Source organism: Cavia porcellus, unplaced genomic scaffold, assembly GCF_034190915.1.
Source record: "Cavia porcellus strain 051 isolate PalLab524CR breed Dunkin Hartley unplaced genomic scaffold, mCavPor4.1 scaffold_4, whole genome shotgun sequence".
Lineage (NCBI taxonomy): Eukaryota > Metazoa > Chordata > Mammalia > Rodentia > Caviidae > Cavia > Cavia porcellus.
This window is the reverse complement of record NW_026947487.1, coordinates 92,568,561-92,583,030: the sequence shown is the minus strand read 5'-3', so window position 1 is coordinate 92,583,030 and position 14,470 is coordinate 92,568,561.

Sequence of the window (14,470 nt, the reverse complement as noted above, 5' to 3'; positions counted from 1 at the left end):
AACTCTATGGAAAGATGGCAAAACTGCTTGAAAGAAACTAAGGATAGATTATCCAAACTGGAGGACAGTTTTGCAATGTGGGATTATGAAAGGAAAATCTTTTTAAAAATAACAAGGAAACAGGCAGTAACAATACAAATGCTAGGAGATGACAAGAGGATCTACAACTTGAGGATAAAGAATGTGAATGAAGAAGGTGGGATACAACAAAGGAACTACAAAGGCTACTCACAGAAATAATTAAGAAAAGCTTCCCAAACATAGGAAAAGAAAATGATATTCTGCTGTATGAAGCATACAGAACTCCAACTGCCTACAACCAAAACAGAGCTACACCCAGGCATGTAATAACCAAGATCCCAGAAATTCAATGTAAGAACAGAATATTAAAAGCAATTAGAGACAAGAAATAGATAACCTATAAAGGTAGGCCCATCTGAATAACAGAAGACTTCTCAACACAAACCATCAAGTCAAGAAGGACCTGGAGTGAAATATTTGAAGTCCTGAAAGAAAATAACCTCCAACTCAGATTGATATATCCTGCTAAAACATCTCTAGAAATTAAAAGAGAAACAAGATGCTTCCAAGACAAAGAGGAACTTGGGAAATTTGCAACCACCAATCCAACTCTGCGGAGAATAATGCAGGGCATTCTGGAGAGAGAGAATGGTACTAGGATTCCAGGAGCAGTGGCAGAGAATCCTCAATGAATGGAGCAGAAAACAGAATGAAGAAGATAAGCAAACAACCAATGGCAAAAAAAGGACATAACAGAAATAAACCAGAGAAGGTTGGTTATAATCTCTAATGGTCTTGATATACTAAATTTAAAAACAAAACAAACAAACAAAAAAAAAGAACCAAGTCTGGAGTAAATCACAAGGCAGCGTCCAATGAGATGCTATTTATAGGAAATATAATTAACATGAAAAAAGAGGCTGAAAATCAAATATGTGAAAACCATGATCCATGTGACAGAGAACCAGAGAGTAATAGGGGCAACTAGACGAGTATTTGTGGATAGGTTGGAAAGATGGGCTTTAATAGGTAAAGGAATACAATTAGAGATCAAGTCTAGGAGAGAGAAGGTTCAGAACCACTTAGGTAAATAGCAAGTCTCTCCCCGCCCCCATTTAAAACCAAGGTTCTTTGGTCAGACCCAAAAATGCACAGTGTACCCTGGGCCAGTTAAAGGGGAGAGAGAATCTAAAAAAAAGGTGGGAGAAGATATTGTTAATAGCGTATCAGGATTTAAACCCACATTACTTGCACCACTCTGCTTAGATAGATTTTATTCTGCCCCAGTTTGTCTACTTGCATTAGATTTGAGGGCACAGGCAGCTGTTCCAAAAAACATCAGGATATAGCACAATAATCTTCTTTAATTCCCCATTATCTTAATCTGGAGCCCCGAATGACTTTTACTGTTTTATCATGACTAATCTTAGTTAAATCTGATTTGATTGATTGTTGTTTGGTATAGACAGATTTTATTCAAAATTGATATGATTGATAGTGTCAAGTCTGAGCATATAGGCAACTATACTGAAGATGCCAAGACTCTAGAGTACACATTCTGGTTTGATAATAGTCTGCCTTTGAAGTTTTACACTATATGCAAAGATATGTTTTTATTAATACTGTTACGTACTGATATACTCAATTATACCATGTCTGATGATATAGCCAATTCTATTGAATATAACAAGAGACAACTAGGAAACTATGGTAGAACTTCTTGTACAATGGCCTTATATGTCTTTTTCATTTCATGTTTTTATAAGAATATGTTTTATTTTATCTTGATTTGTTTTGTTTCTCCCTCTAATATAGAAAGGGTAGAAATACATGTTAAGACTCATGCATGTGTAAAATCTATAAACAGTTTATGAGAACTGATCTTAAGACACATGATGAAATGAACAGATACTTTGAGGAAAAAGAGACACTAAAGTACCCAGTGCTGATCCTGGAGTGTCCTAACGTGAAACCTCGCAATAGTATTATACTTTGTTCAGAGTAATATTAAACTACTTGGGTTTGTTCAATCTCAACATAATTGAAGATATGGGTAACTGCATGTAGGTTTAAGTGTAAAGGATTGATAACCATATTTCTAAGGTTTTGTTGGATTTTTGAACAGAACTTGTTGCAGTCTCACTGTTTGAATCCCTACTGGGCTCCACTTTAGCATCTTGAATAACTATTTGTCAGAGGACAATCTGTAACTAGTTGACAGTCATCAACTAGTGATTTATTACATTTTTGAACGTATGTATTATTTGTACCCATTTTCTGTTTTGTTTAGTTTTTCTTTGAATAAAAAAAAAATTTTTTTTAAAGACACTACGGTACCCAGCACAGATCTTGGAGTATCATGATGTGAAATCCAGCAATACTATTATTCTTTGTTCAGAATGACTTTAGCCTGCTTTAGTTTGTTTAATCCCAACATAAATGAAGATATGAATGACTGCATGTTTGCTTAAATGTATAGGGTTGACAACCATATTACTACGTTTTGGTTGGATAGTTGAGCAGAACTGTTTGCAGGTTCAGTGTTTGAATTCCCACTTTATGTGTTTCACTTTTGCATCTTGAAAAACTATTTTTAAAAAGACAGTGTGTAAACACCAACTAGTGATTTCTTAATGTTTATTTTTTCTCTGAACATATGTATTATTTCTACACATTTTCTGTTTTGTTTAGTCTTTCTTTAAATTAAATTAAAAAAAAAAAAGAAATATTTCTTCCTGAACAACATCAAATGAAACTTTCTGTTTGAGTTTATGTTTAATCTTTGTTGATGATTACTAGAAATTTTAACTAGTTTACGCAAAAGAGAAATTGTCTGTAGATAAAAAATACAGATTAACTCAAAAAATGTATTACACATCTTCATAAAAGTAGGGAACTGTTAGTTTATTTCATGTTTTTCAGTGTTTTGAGTCTCAAGTAGACAGTGATGAAGCCTTTGTTGAATATAAGAACATTCTTGAAATAATACTGTTCTTGATTTGAAATTTTTATGGATCATATTTCTATTAATCCAGTAGTAACTGCATAGTGGACAGAACAATAATTTTCATTGTATACTTGCTCTGTTTAGAGATGCACGGATTTAGACTTCAAATAAGACTGTTCTTGGAGTCTTAAATCCTGACTTTGCCATTATCAACTCTACAACTTTGACCAATGAAAATAACTTTCCAGTCCACAATTTCCTCACTTACTAAAAATGTGGAGCTGCTATGGCCCAGTTCTAGTAACTTCTCCTTACACAGCAGTGCAAGAAGACCTTAGGCAAGTTCATCAAGTGCCCTCTTAGGGAAGAAAGTCACTCATAATTATGATTACTGTGGTGAAATAATGCTCATTTTTCATAGGTTTTAAGTATTTTTCCATTCCTATATAAGACATTATAATTCAGGAAAACTGGATAGAGGATAACTTCACATTAAAATTTATAACTCTTCTTTAACAGCCTATGGTTTAATAACTTGAACAAAATCATCTTTTTTCTGTGAAATTATATTTTGCTAACTATTGCAATGCTCACTTATTATTTTACTTGGTTGATGCCCATTCTTCTTTTATTCCTCATTAATAAAACCCCATTTATTGAGGTGTAATCTTGCCTCCCTTCTCTCAGAGAAAGTAATTGAATTAATCCTTAATTCAGAACCTATGGAAACCTTCTAAAGCAATTGTAGACAGTCTGTTATCCTTGCTAGTGAGCTATACAGTTAAGCCTAGATGTAGGCTTTTGAAAGATCCATTTTCTCTTAAAATACACAAAAGTGCTCTTCTCCTTTAAGTCATTTCTCTGCTGGATGTGATTTATTAAGCATCTGGTCACTGCAGGGAACATTAGACAGAAAATAAAGTACAGTACACATATTGGGTAAAAATTGTCATGAGTTTTTAAAATACGTATGGGAGGTAAGTCACATGTGAGAGGCTCCCACTTTCAAGAGCCATTACTACATGAGCTCGTAATTCTTTCCTTTCCTGTTTATGTCAACCGACTTGGTGATTTCTGCTACTTGCAATTAAAACCATTTCACCTCCTTACTTTGCTCACTCATTTATTCAGATATCTAGTAAAAACTTATTGTTTGTTGAATACAAATATAAATAGTGATATACCTAGAACTATGTTAGGACCCAAAGATATAAAATTAGATCAGAAATAAGGGCACAACCCTCATGGGTAGTTTAAATGGAGCCAAATATTCTTTTGAGTGTCTTTTCTAAAAGTAAGGATTAGCTCAGGAACTGATACGAAGTATAAGAGTAGAACAGCTCCTCTGCCCATCAGAAGAATGATTCTACCAACAAATACTGCATACTGACCACATCCTTGGAGAACAGTATCATAAAGCAACAGAATACCATGAAGCTATACTGACATCTTATGATCAGCCTGCAAAAATGACATGGATTTGTGGGAATTTTATGAATTTCAGGTCTAGTTTCTAAAGTGGTACACATATGTATTTTTCCAGTTAAAAATAAATCTGTACGAAGTGTGAAATTCTACTTATATTTGAGCTTTAGATTTTATTTATCTTAGTTCTATTATTGTAAATGTACAGAACTAAGGAAATCATTTTTGAGTAAAAAATAAATGTGTCTAGAAACAAAGAAATATGAATATATTGATCTAGAAACAGAAAAACTGCTATTCTCTTCAAAAGTTACTGTGTTTCAAGAAATTACCTTATTTAAATTCTCAAAAATGAAAAACACTTTCTTACCCATTTCAGATGAGAGAAGATTCAAGATAAAATCATGAATTAAAATTTCTATGAGAGAGAAAAATGTATGTAAAATGGAAGAAAGTAACTTTTGGGTACACAAAACAACAGGCAGGGACCACGAATAACTTGGAAGCATTCTTGTCATAGAGAAGTGAGACCTCATCATTGTCAAATTTCTAAAGAAAAGCTTGAATTGGAGTTCTTATGTGCTTTTGGTAGCTAAGAAATTTATTACTATGAGACAGCCCAGTGAAAACTAAAACAACAACAAACAAATAAATTCCATTGAATTTGGACAAAATCACTTAAGAATAAATATACAGACAGTCAACAAGTGTTGATAAGTATGATTATTACATATAAACAATTCCTAACCTAGCTATTTGTAAAACATTTAAAAATACTTTAAAACTTCATTGATTTCCATGTTGGCATATGCAAAATATTACCTAACTATTTTGCTACTAAAATTAAATACTTTCTGAATATTAACAAGATGATGGAATAGGAGGCTTTTAGCTGAAGTCTGCCTAAGAAAATACTATTTTGATCTCCTCAGATAAGAGAAGTTTGGTGAAAATTTCAGACTTTAGGGGTAAGGCTGAAATTCTCCCTGTGAGATCAATAACTAAGAATTGGGGTCAATAATACATCAAGCTGCCAAACCCAACAAAGAGAAGGATACTCTGGGCTTCCAGTTTTGTTTTCCAATAGGGAAACGGAACTTAGAGATAGACTCCAACTTTCCCATATTAAGGGGGTTTTCCTGGAAGATACATTCATGTCTTATTGTACTGGAATACTGATGAAACAGGCAAGATTAGATCACAACGGGTCAGTAAGGAAAAGAGAACAAAAGGGCAGAACTCACAGTGACCACCAAGGAACCCTGATGTGCATTCAACTTTTTAGATAGAGCAGCCAGCAATATTGATGATGTCTCTGGCTGACGAGGACGATTAGCAGCCCTACCCAACAGAGATCCTCAGCCAGAGGTTCACCGTCTGCCCTGAACCCCGATGGTAGCTCTGCTATACAGAAAGAAACCAAGCAGCCCAACTAAACTGTGTGATATACACAGCAGTCTATGCCCAGCGTCTAGACCTGAGCAAGTGGAATATAGGTAGTAAACACAGCCAACTACACAGCACACCCTGCAGTACAAATAGGCTTGGCTATCAGCTTCCCTCCAGCAGGGCACAGCTATTTGCCTTGCCTAACAGGAGAGACCACCTTCCAATCTGCCCAACTGCAGAGTCAGCCTGTGAAACTGCCTGAATGCAGCAGCATCTGGACAGAGACTGTAGACTGTAGCTGTGCCCAGATATAGGTGATTTTCGTGCCCAGTCTGCAGTACTATTGAGCTTGGAGAATGTTAACAGCAGTTTTGCCTGACTAGAAAGCCACACTTGACTGTGACACCAGTTGGTCAGTGTAATATATGTAATATTTTAGTGTAATATTTAGTATAATATTTATATATTACACTAATATATAAATTAGTGTAACATTAGAATAATATTTAAATAATACATTAATATTTAGTTTAATATTTATGTAATATATATAATACATACATATAAACACAAATGTTACATATTAAACATTATATATTCAATATATTAAATATTCAAATATTTCAGTCATCAAACTATCCATGGTAGATCTTTTGGTTTGATTTTAAATAGTGAAAAACTGTTTTGGCTTAAAAGATACACAATTGCTGCAGTTCTGTTAATTTCAAAATCTAAACTCAACTGACTGTTAGCATTTTCAATTCTAGTCATTCTCTATACATTTCTACTCAGTATTCATTCATTGTTCTCATGACACTTCCTTGGCTTTGTACAAAGTTTTTCTGGCATTGTGACAGTGCAATACCTCTTTAATTTCATATAAATTTAGGTGCAAAGTGTCAAACTGAAAAATAAAAAAATATATAGTAAGGAAAAGTGAGGGTTGGTGAATTCACAAACCAATTTAAAAAAACTAATATATATTTATATTAGAAAAGAATCCAATAAGTAAACATAAGACATCTTTCCACTTATTTTGGTCAAAAATGATCAAAAATAATTTCCATTAAGATTATTGCATACAAATATTATTGGATTTATAGTAAATTTTTCTGATTTGAATGATATCAATTTAAAATTTTTATTTTTAGTTTTTAAATTTTATTTTAAAAAATAAGAGAAAATTTTAAAAACAAAATAGACAAAGTGAGAAAAATGTAAAATATAAAATTTAAAAAGCATCATAAAATCACTATACATTACATATTGTCAGTTGGCAACAGTTGTTAACAACAGTTGTTAAAGTTACAAAATCAAAGCTTAAAAAGTGGCTAAGCACTCAGATATTGACAGTACAATTTCTTCTGTTCCATGATCTAATAGAAATTTAGTAATATGGTCATTTATCTTATACACTATACATATCATTATATCCTTTAGGGCACTTTTCTTCCCTTTCATTTTTATAATTTATAATATTTATTATACTTTTTGGATCCCATTATTCTGCAAGTTCTCATTACTTTTTATACTATAGAGAAATGTGATATTTACTAAGGTGAGTCTTGTTTATTTCACTAATGAGGATATTCTCAAGTTGCCTTCATTTACCTATAGAGGCCTCAAGATCACCCTCTTTATACCTGAATAATATTCAATTGTATAAAAACACCACATTTTTTTCATCCATTCTATGACTGATGGGCATTTTGGTTGATTCCAAGATTTAGCAATGAAAAAGTGTGCCTCTGTGAACATGGGTACACATATATCACTGTGATATGATCTTTTCAATTTTGGGGGGAAAATACCCGGGAAGGGAATAGCTGGATTGAATGGAACATTAAATCCTACTTTTTTGAGGAATCTCCATACTGATTTCCACAGTTTTTGCGCCAGTCTGCACTCCCACCAACAGTGAAGTGTTTCTTTTTCCTTGCTTCCTCACCAGCATTTGTTATCAGTTGTTTTCTTGATGGCAGCCATTCTTTCTGGGATGAGATAAAATCTCAATGTTGTTTTAATTTGCATTTCTTGAAGGGATGATGGTGAACATTTCTTCATATATTTATTTTCCATTTGTATATCTTCATCTGAGAAACGTATGTTCAACTCAAATGCCCATTTTTGGAGATGGTGTTTGCATTTGGGGGGCTTGATGTTTTCATTCGTTATATGTTCTGAATATAAATCTTTTGTCTGAGGGATTTTTGACTAAAATTTTTTGCCATTCTGTGGGTTTTCTTTTCAGTTTGTAGGTGATTGCTTTTGCAGTGCAAAATCTTTTTAGTAATATGAGATCTCAGTTATTGATACTTTGAAGTATTTCCCATGCAGTTTACATTTTATTCATGAATTCTTTATAGAACTATGTCTCCAAAAATTTTACCTACCTTGTCCTCCAGTAGATTTACTGTTTCTGTTTTAATATGTAAATCCTTGATCCATTCTGATTTTAGTTTTGTGTATGGTGATAGACATGGTTCTATTTTTAGTCTTTGGCCTGTGGAAAGCCAATTTTTCCAATACCATTTATTTTTTCCAATGAACATGTTTAGCCCCTTTGTCAAGTATAAGGTGGTTGAGTGTCATTGTAATTGTGTTTACATCTTCTAATCTGTTCCATTGATCCTCAGGTCTATTTCTTTGTCAGTACTGATTTTATCACTGCGGCTTTGTAGTATAGTTTCAAGTCAGGAATTGAGATGCTTCCTTTCTTGCCTTCCTTGCCCACAATTGCCTTTGCTATTCTATGTTTCTTCTTTTTCCAGATGTATTTTAGGAATATTTTCTCTAAATCTGTAAGGTGTGCTAATGGTATTTTGATTCGGAGTTCATTGAATCTGTTCAACAATTTTGGGAGTATCGCCATTTTCACAATGTTGGTTCTTCCTAACCAAGAGCAAGGAATATCCTTCCATTTTCTAATATCCTCTTCAACCTCCTTTTTTAGAGTAATACAATTTTTACCATATAGGTATTTTTATATTATTGGTTAAGTTGATTCCTATGTATTTCATTTATAGATGCCATTATGGAAGGCAATATTTCCATAATTTCTCTCTCATGAAATTTTTGTTGGTTTACAGGAATGAAATAGATTTTTGAGTGCTGACTTTGTGTCCAGGTGTGCTGCTGAATTTATTACCTCTAGCAATATTTTAATGGAGTTTTGGTGTCTTCTATGTAGAGTATCATGCCATCTGCAAATAATGAAGATTTTACTTATCCATTTCCTACTTTTATTTTAATTTCCTATATTTATTTTAATTTCTTCCTTTTGTTTGACTCTGGCTAGTATTTCCAGAACTATATTGAATAAGAGTGGTGTAGTGAAGTTATCTTGTTCCTTATTTTAGAGTGAAGACTTTCAGTTTTTGTCCATTTAGTATAATGTTGGCAATGGGTTTGTCATAAAAGGCCTTTGTGAGATAGAGGTACATACCATCTATTCCAAGTTTCTGTAGAGTTTTTATCATGAAAAGGTGTTGGACTTTATCGAGAGCTTTCTATGCATCCATTGAGAGGATCATGGGGTTTTTACTTTTGGCTCTGTTGATGCGGTATATTACATTTATTGATTTGCATATGTTGAACCATCCTTGCATTCCTGGAATAAGTCTCACTTGATTATGGTATGTAATCTTCTTGATAATTTGCTGCATTCTATTTGCCAATGCTTTACAGAGAATCTTTGCATCAATGTTCATTAGTGAGACTGGTCTATAGTTCTGCTTTTTGGTTATAATCTTTTTCTGGCTTTACTATCAGAGTGTTACTTGCATCCAAGAATGAGTTAGGGATGACTGCTTTTCTTTTTCACTTCATTGAAGATTTTAAGGAATATATTAAATATTCTCTCAATTTCTTATACAATTCAGCTGTGAATCCATTAGTACTTGGGCTTTTCTTTGTTGCTAGCTTTTTAATTTCATTAGATGAAATTGGGTTATTCAAAATTGCTATATCTTCTTGATGAGCTTTGGTAATTCAGATGTTCCTGGAAATCTACCCATTTCCTCTGTGTTTTCCACCCTATGTGAGTAGAGATTTTCAAAGTAGGTATTCCTGATCTTTTGAGTTTCCAAGGGATCTGTAGTAATTTCCTTCTTTTCAGTCCTTACTGTGTGGATTTGAGTTTATTTTTTCTTCTTTTTGATAAGGTTGGCCAAGGATTTATCAATTTTGTTTATTTTCTAAAAAAACAGCTTTTGATTCATTAATTCTTTGTATGGTTTTACTAGTTTCAATTGCATTGATTTCTTCTCTACTCTTTACAATTTCCTCTTTTCTGTGAGCTTTGAGTTTGACTTGCTTTTCCTTTTCTAGATACTTGAGGTGTAGCATTAGGTTATTTATTTGTCTTCATTCCATTTTCTTTATGTGACTATTTATTATTATATATTCCCCTCTTAGGACTGCTTTCATTGCATATCATAGGTTATAGTACGTTGTATCTGCATGTTCATTGTATTTTAGATATTGTTTTATTGTTTCTTAATTTCATCTGTTATCCACTGGTTATTCAGAAGGTATTGATTTAATTTCCATGTATTTATGCAGGTTTTTTGCCATTGATTTCCAGTTTTAGTGTGCTAGATCAGATATTATGTATGGAATAATTTCAATCCCTTTGCATTTTGTTAAGAGTGTTTTCTGGGTTAATATGAGGCCCTTTTTGGAGAATGTCTCATGTGCACCTGAGAAGAATGTATATTCTGATGTGGTTGGGTGGAACATTCTGTAAACATCTACTAAGTTCATGTGCTCACAAGTATGATTGAGTTCTATTATTTCTTTGATGACTTTCTGTCTAGTTGATCTCTTTGGAACAGTGGGGTATCAGTGTCTCCTATTACAATTGTGCTCTTGTGTATTTGGATTTTCATGTCCATTAGTATTTGTTCTTTAGAGTTGGGGTGCTCATGCATTTGGTGCATGCATATTTATAATTGTTAGTTCTTCCTCTTGTTGTTTTCTACTTACAAGTATGTAATGACCTTCTTTATCTCTGTTAATCATTTTAGGTTTGAAGTTTACTTTGTCTGCAAACAGAATAGCTACCTCTGCTTTTTTTTCTGGCTTCCAGTTGCATCGAATACTGTTATCCAGTTTCTTTGTGAGTCAAATGTGTTTCTTGTATATAGCATATTGTGGGATTCTGCTTTTTGTTCCATTTTGTCAGCCAATTTATATTGATAGTTGAATTGAACCCATTTACATTTACGGCTATAACTGATATATACTGACTTGGTTTTGCCATGCGATTTCCCAGTTGTTCGCTTTCTGTTTTTCACCTTTGTTTAATTGCTTGTCCTACATGGTTGTTTCTTTTTGTTGCTGTTCTGGAGATTGTGGTCACCTAGCATGTCTTTCAGTATTCTTTCTAGGGTTGTTTGGTGGACATGAATTCCTTTAGTTGTTCTTTGATATGGAAGTACCTTGTTTCTCCATTAAATTTGAAAGTTTTCTGAGTGCATCAGTCTGGGTTGAAATTTATGTTCTTTTAGGGCTTGAAAAACTTCACTCCAAGCTTCTCTTAACTTGAGCGTTTGTGCTGAAAAGTACAGCATGATTCTAATAGGCTTTCCTTGATAGTGATTTGTGTCTTTTCTCTAACAGATTTTAGTACTCTGTTTTTATGCTGTATGTCTGGGATCTTAATTATTATAGTCGGGGTGTAGATTTATGTTGATTGTGATTGTTTGGTGTTCTATATGCATCAATTATTTATATAACTGATTTTTCCCTACTTGTGGGAAATTTTCTGTTATTATTCCTGTGAATAATTCAGTTATGTTATTTGCATTGAGTCCTAACTCTTCACTGATGCCTAATAGTTTTATGTTGTTTCTCTTGGCATCATTTTGAAGCTGCTGGATTTTCATTTATGCTGTTTTGTTGTTTTTTATAAGTTTTACCCTTTCAGGATTGCTATGTGTGATCTTGTTTTCAAGCTCTGAAATTCTATCCTCAGCTTCATTTAGATGGTTTTGCAATTTTTCAATAGAGTTTTGTTGTTGTTGTTGTTGTTTGTTTGTTTCTTGAATGTCTCTGAATTCGTTTCATGGATTCCGTTTGTTTTCTGCATGTTCATTCATAGTTTCAATGAATTGCCCTGGTATTTTTTTTTTTAATCTCTCTCTGCTCTAGCTATGTTGAGCAACTTACTTACTATTACTTCTGTTGTTATGTAAGACATTATTTCTAGTTTGATTTCTTCTATAGCTTCATGGATTTGTTTCTTTACTTCATTTGCTATCCTTTCAGAGATTCCTGGTGTATGCCTTTTAAAATCCTCTATTTCAATGGCAGCTGTACTTGCTCCTTATGGACTAGATGTGTGATATTGCATTTTGCCTTTTCATTTTGTCATTTTCACACTTTGGGTGAATATTTGGTCCTGCAATCTCAACAGTTTCAATTGTCCATAGTACGAACTTTAGCGTCTTACTGTGTGGTTGATATCTGTCCAGTTCCTGGGTACCACAATGAAAATGAGAGGCAGTCAGCTGAATTCTTCCTACAGGGCTGTTGGGTGAGTCCTACATTCTGCCTGGGCTAACTAGCCTAGAAGTATTGATGTAGGTTGACACTTAGTTCCTGCTGTTGCTATGTTTTCAAGTTGTTTCAGGTCTCCAGCTCTTCCTGTCTATAATGTTTGTGTCAGAAGAGGCCCTAGTGTGCCACTGGGAGTTTCGTAAGTTCTTATAATTTACTCCAGGTTGGCAGAGGCCTTACTGCCATACCCCTCAACCTGTCTGATGTTCTCTCTATGGAGAAGGGGATTACCCACTCCTTTGCCAGGTTTGTCAAGGTCTTACAGTCACAGGGAGTTTCACTTCCACTCTTATTTACCCAAAACAAACCTCTATTTTAGGGGCAAACTCATCACACTGACTGGAGCTTTCTGAAGTCTTCTGTTAAGTTGAGTTTCCAGTGCAGCCAGCATGGTAATTCACTGTAGTCCAAGGCTCTGGGAGAGGGGCTTGGATCCAAAGATCAGCTGCAGTACTAGGTCCAGGAGGTGAGTGGATTCCTCAAGGGGCAGGCCCATGGTGGCAGTCCAAGGCAGCTAGGTCATGCTGAGGCATCCTACATGCTTACAGCTGAGGGGGCAGGCCTAGCAGGGGCAGTCTAAGGCAGCTAGGTTATTCCAGGGTGGGCCAGGTGTTTCTCTGGAGGTGTGGGCCCAGCAGCCACAGTCCAAGGTGGATAGGTCTTGCTGGGGCATCCCAGGTGTTTAAGGCCGAGGAGTGGCCCCAGCAGTGGCAGACCCAGGCAACCCAGGCCTGCTGGGGCATACCTGGTGTTCACAGCTGAGGGCAAATTTTTATTTTTCTTAATATCTATACCTGTAATATATTCTGTGTTGGTTCTGTTACTGAAAGAGTTGCTGGCTCAGACTGAACACTGTAACCAGGAAAGGCTGCAGCTAAACTCCTCCCCCCCCGCCCCCTATGGACTTGATTGTAACCCTATATCCCCATCCTTAAGAACCTGTGCGCCAATGAGATACCTATACATCTCTAATGGCCTTAGGGCGCTGCCCTAAGCTTAGGCTATTTAGATTCCCCCATGCCACGTGTCCGAGAGAGTTCGCCAGAGAGATATCGCTGGATTCCAGCGGCCAGCGCACCAGTCTCCTCTCCCCGTGTTAACCACAGCCCTGGGTGCAGTGGAGGCTGTGCCCGGGGCCGGCGGCGGGGGGGCCCCCTCCCCACATTCCCGGAATAAAGTCACCGCTGCCCACTACTTTCACGGCTGTCTACTCCATTCCTCCCACGGACTTCCCTCTCTCTCCTCCTCTCCCTTCTCTCAGACCTAACAGTTACAATAACAGAATATAAAATTATTCTATATAAAATATTACAAAGAACAAAAAAAGATGTGTTCTTTTAAAATTCACGTGCATTTTGTTTGCTATTCTTAGCTTATTCCACAAGTAACTATTTATAATACGTTTATTAGCAGACATTTTAGTAGAGAATTTTGTTCTTTCTGAGATCAAAAGGAATATTTTCTATATTTTATCAAAACTAAGTTTATTTCAACTACCTGTTAAAATAATTTAAAATCCTTTCTAAAGTAATTATAAAATTTCATTTTTCATAAATATATTCAAACTAACATTTATTTTTATGCATTTATAAAATTAAGTAATATATAGATAAACATATTAATATTATAAATTTCATTGATTTTACGAAGTTGAATCATTCATTATTGGAAAAAATGCTAATCAATATATATGAACATATTTTGTATGTTACAGGATTGTTTTTCTTAATATTTTCTTGTTTTCTTCAAGCCAAAAGAAAACCTAGCTCTGAAACATTCGACCATATATTGGTATTTAAAGAGACTTTTTTATTTAAAGAAAAAAAGCAAAACAGAAAAAAAAGGGTAGAAATAACATAATTTAAAAAAATTAACAGTTAGAAATCACTAGTAGTTAAATTACATATTGTCATCTTAGAAATACCCATCAACGGCAGAATGGATTAAAAGATATGATATTTTAATACAATTAAAAATTACTCTTATATAAAAAGTATGATTCTGATGCTTTTATAGATAAATGGAGGCAACTTAAAGTCTCCTCATAAGTGAATAAGTAATACTAGTATTTGTAAATATCATATTCTCTCTCTAGTATAAAAGGAATAAAAACTGTAGAAATAATAA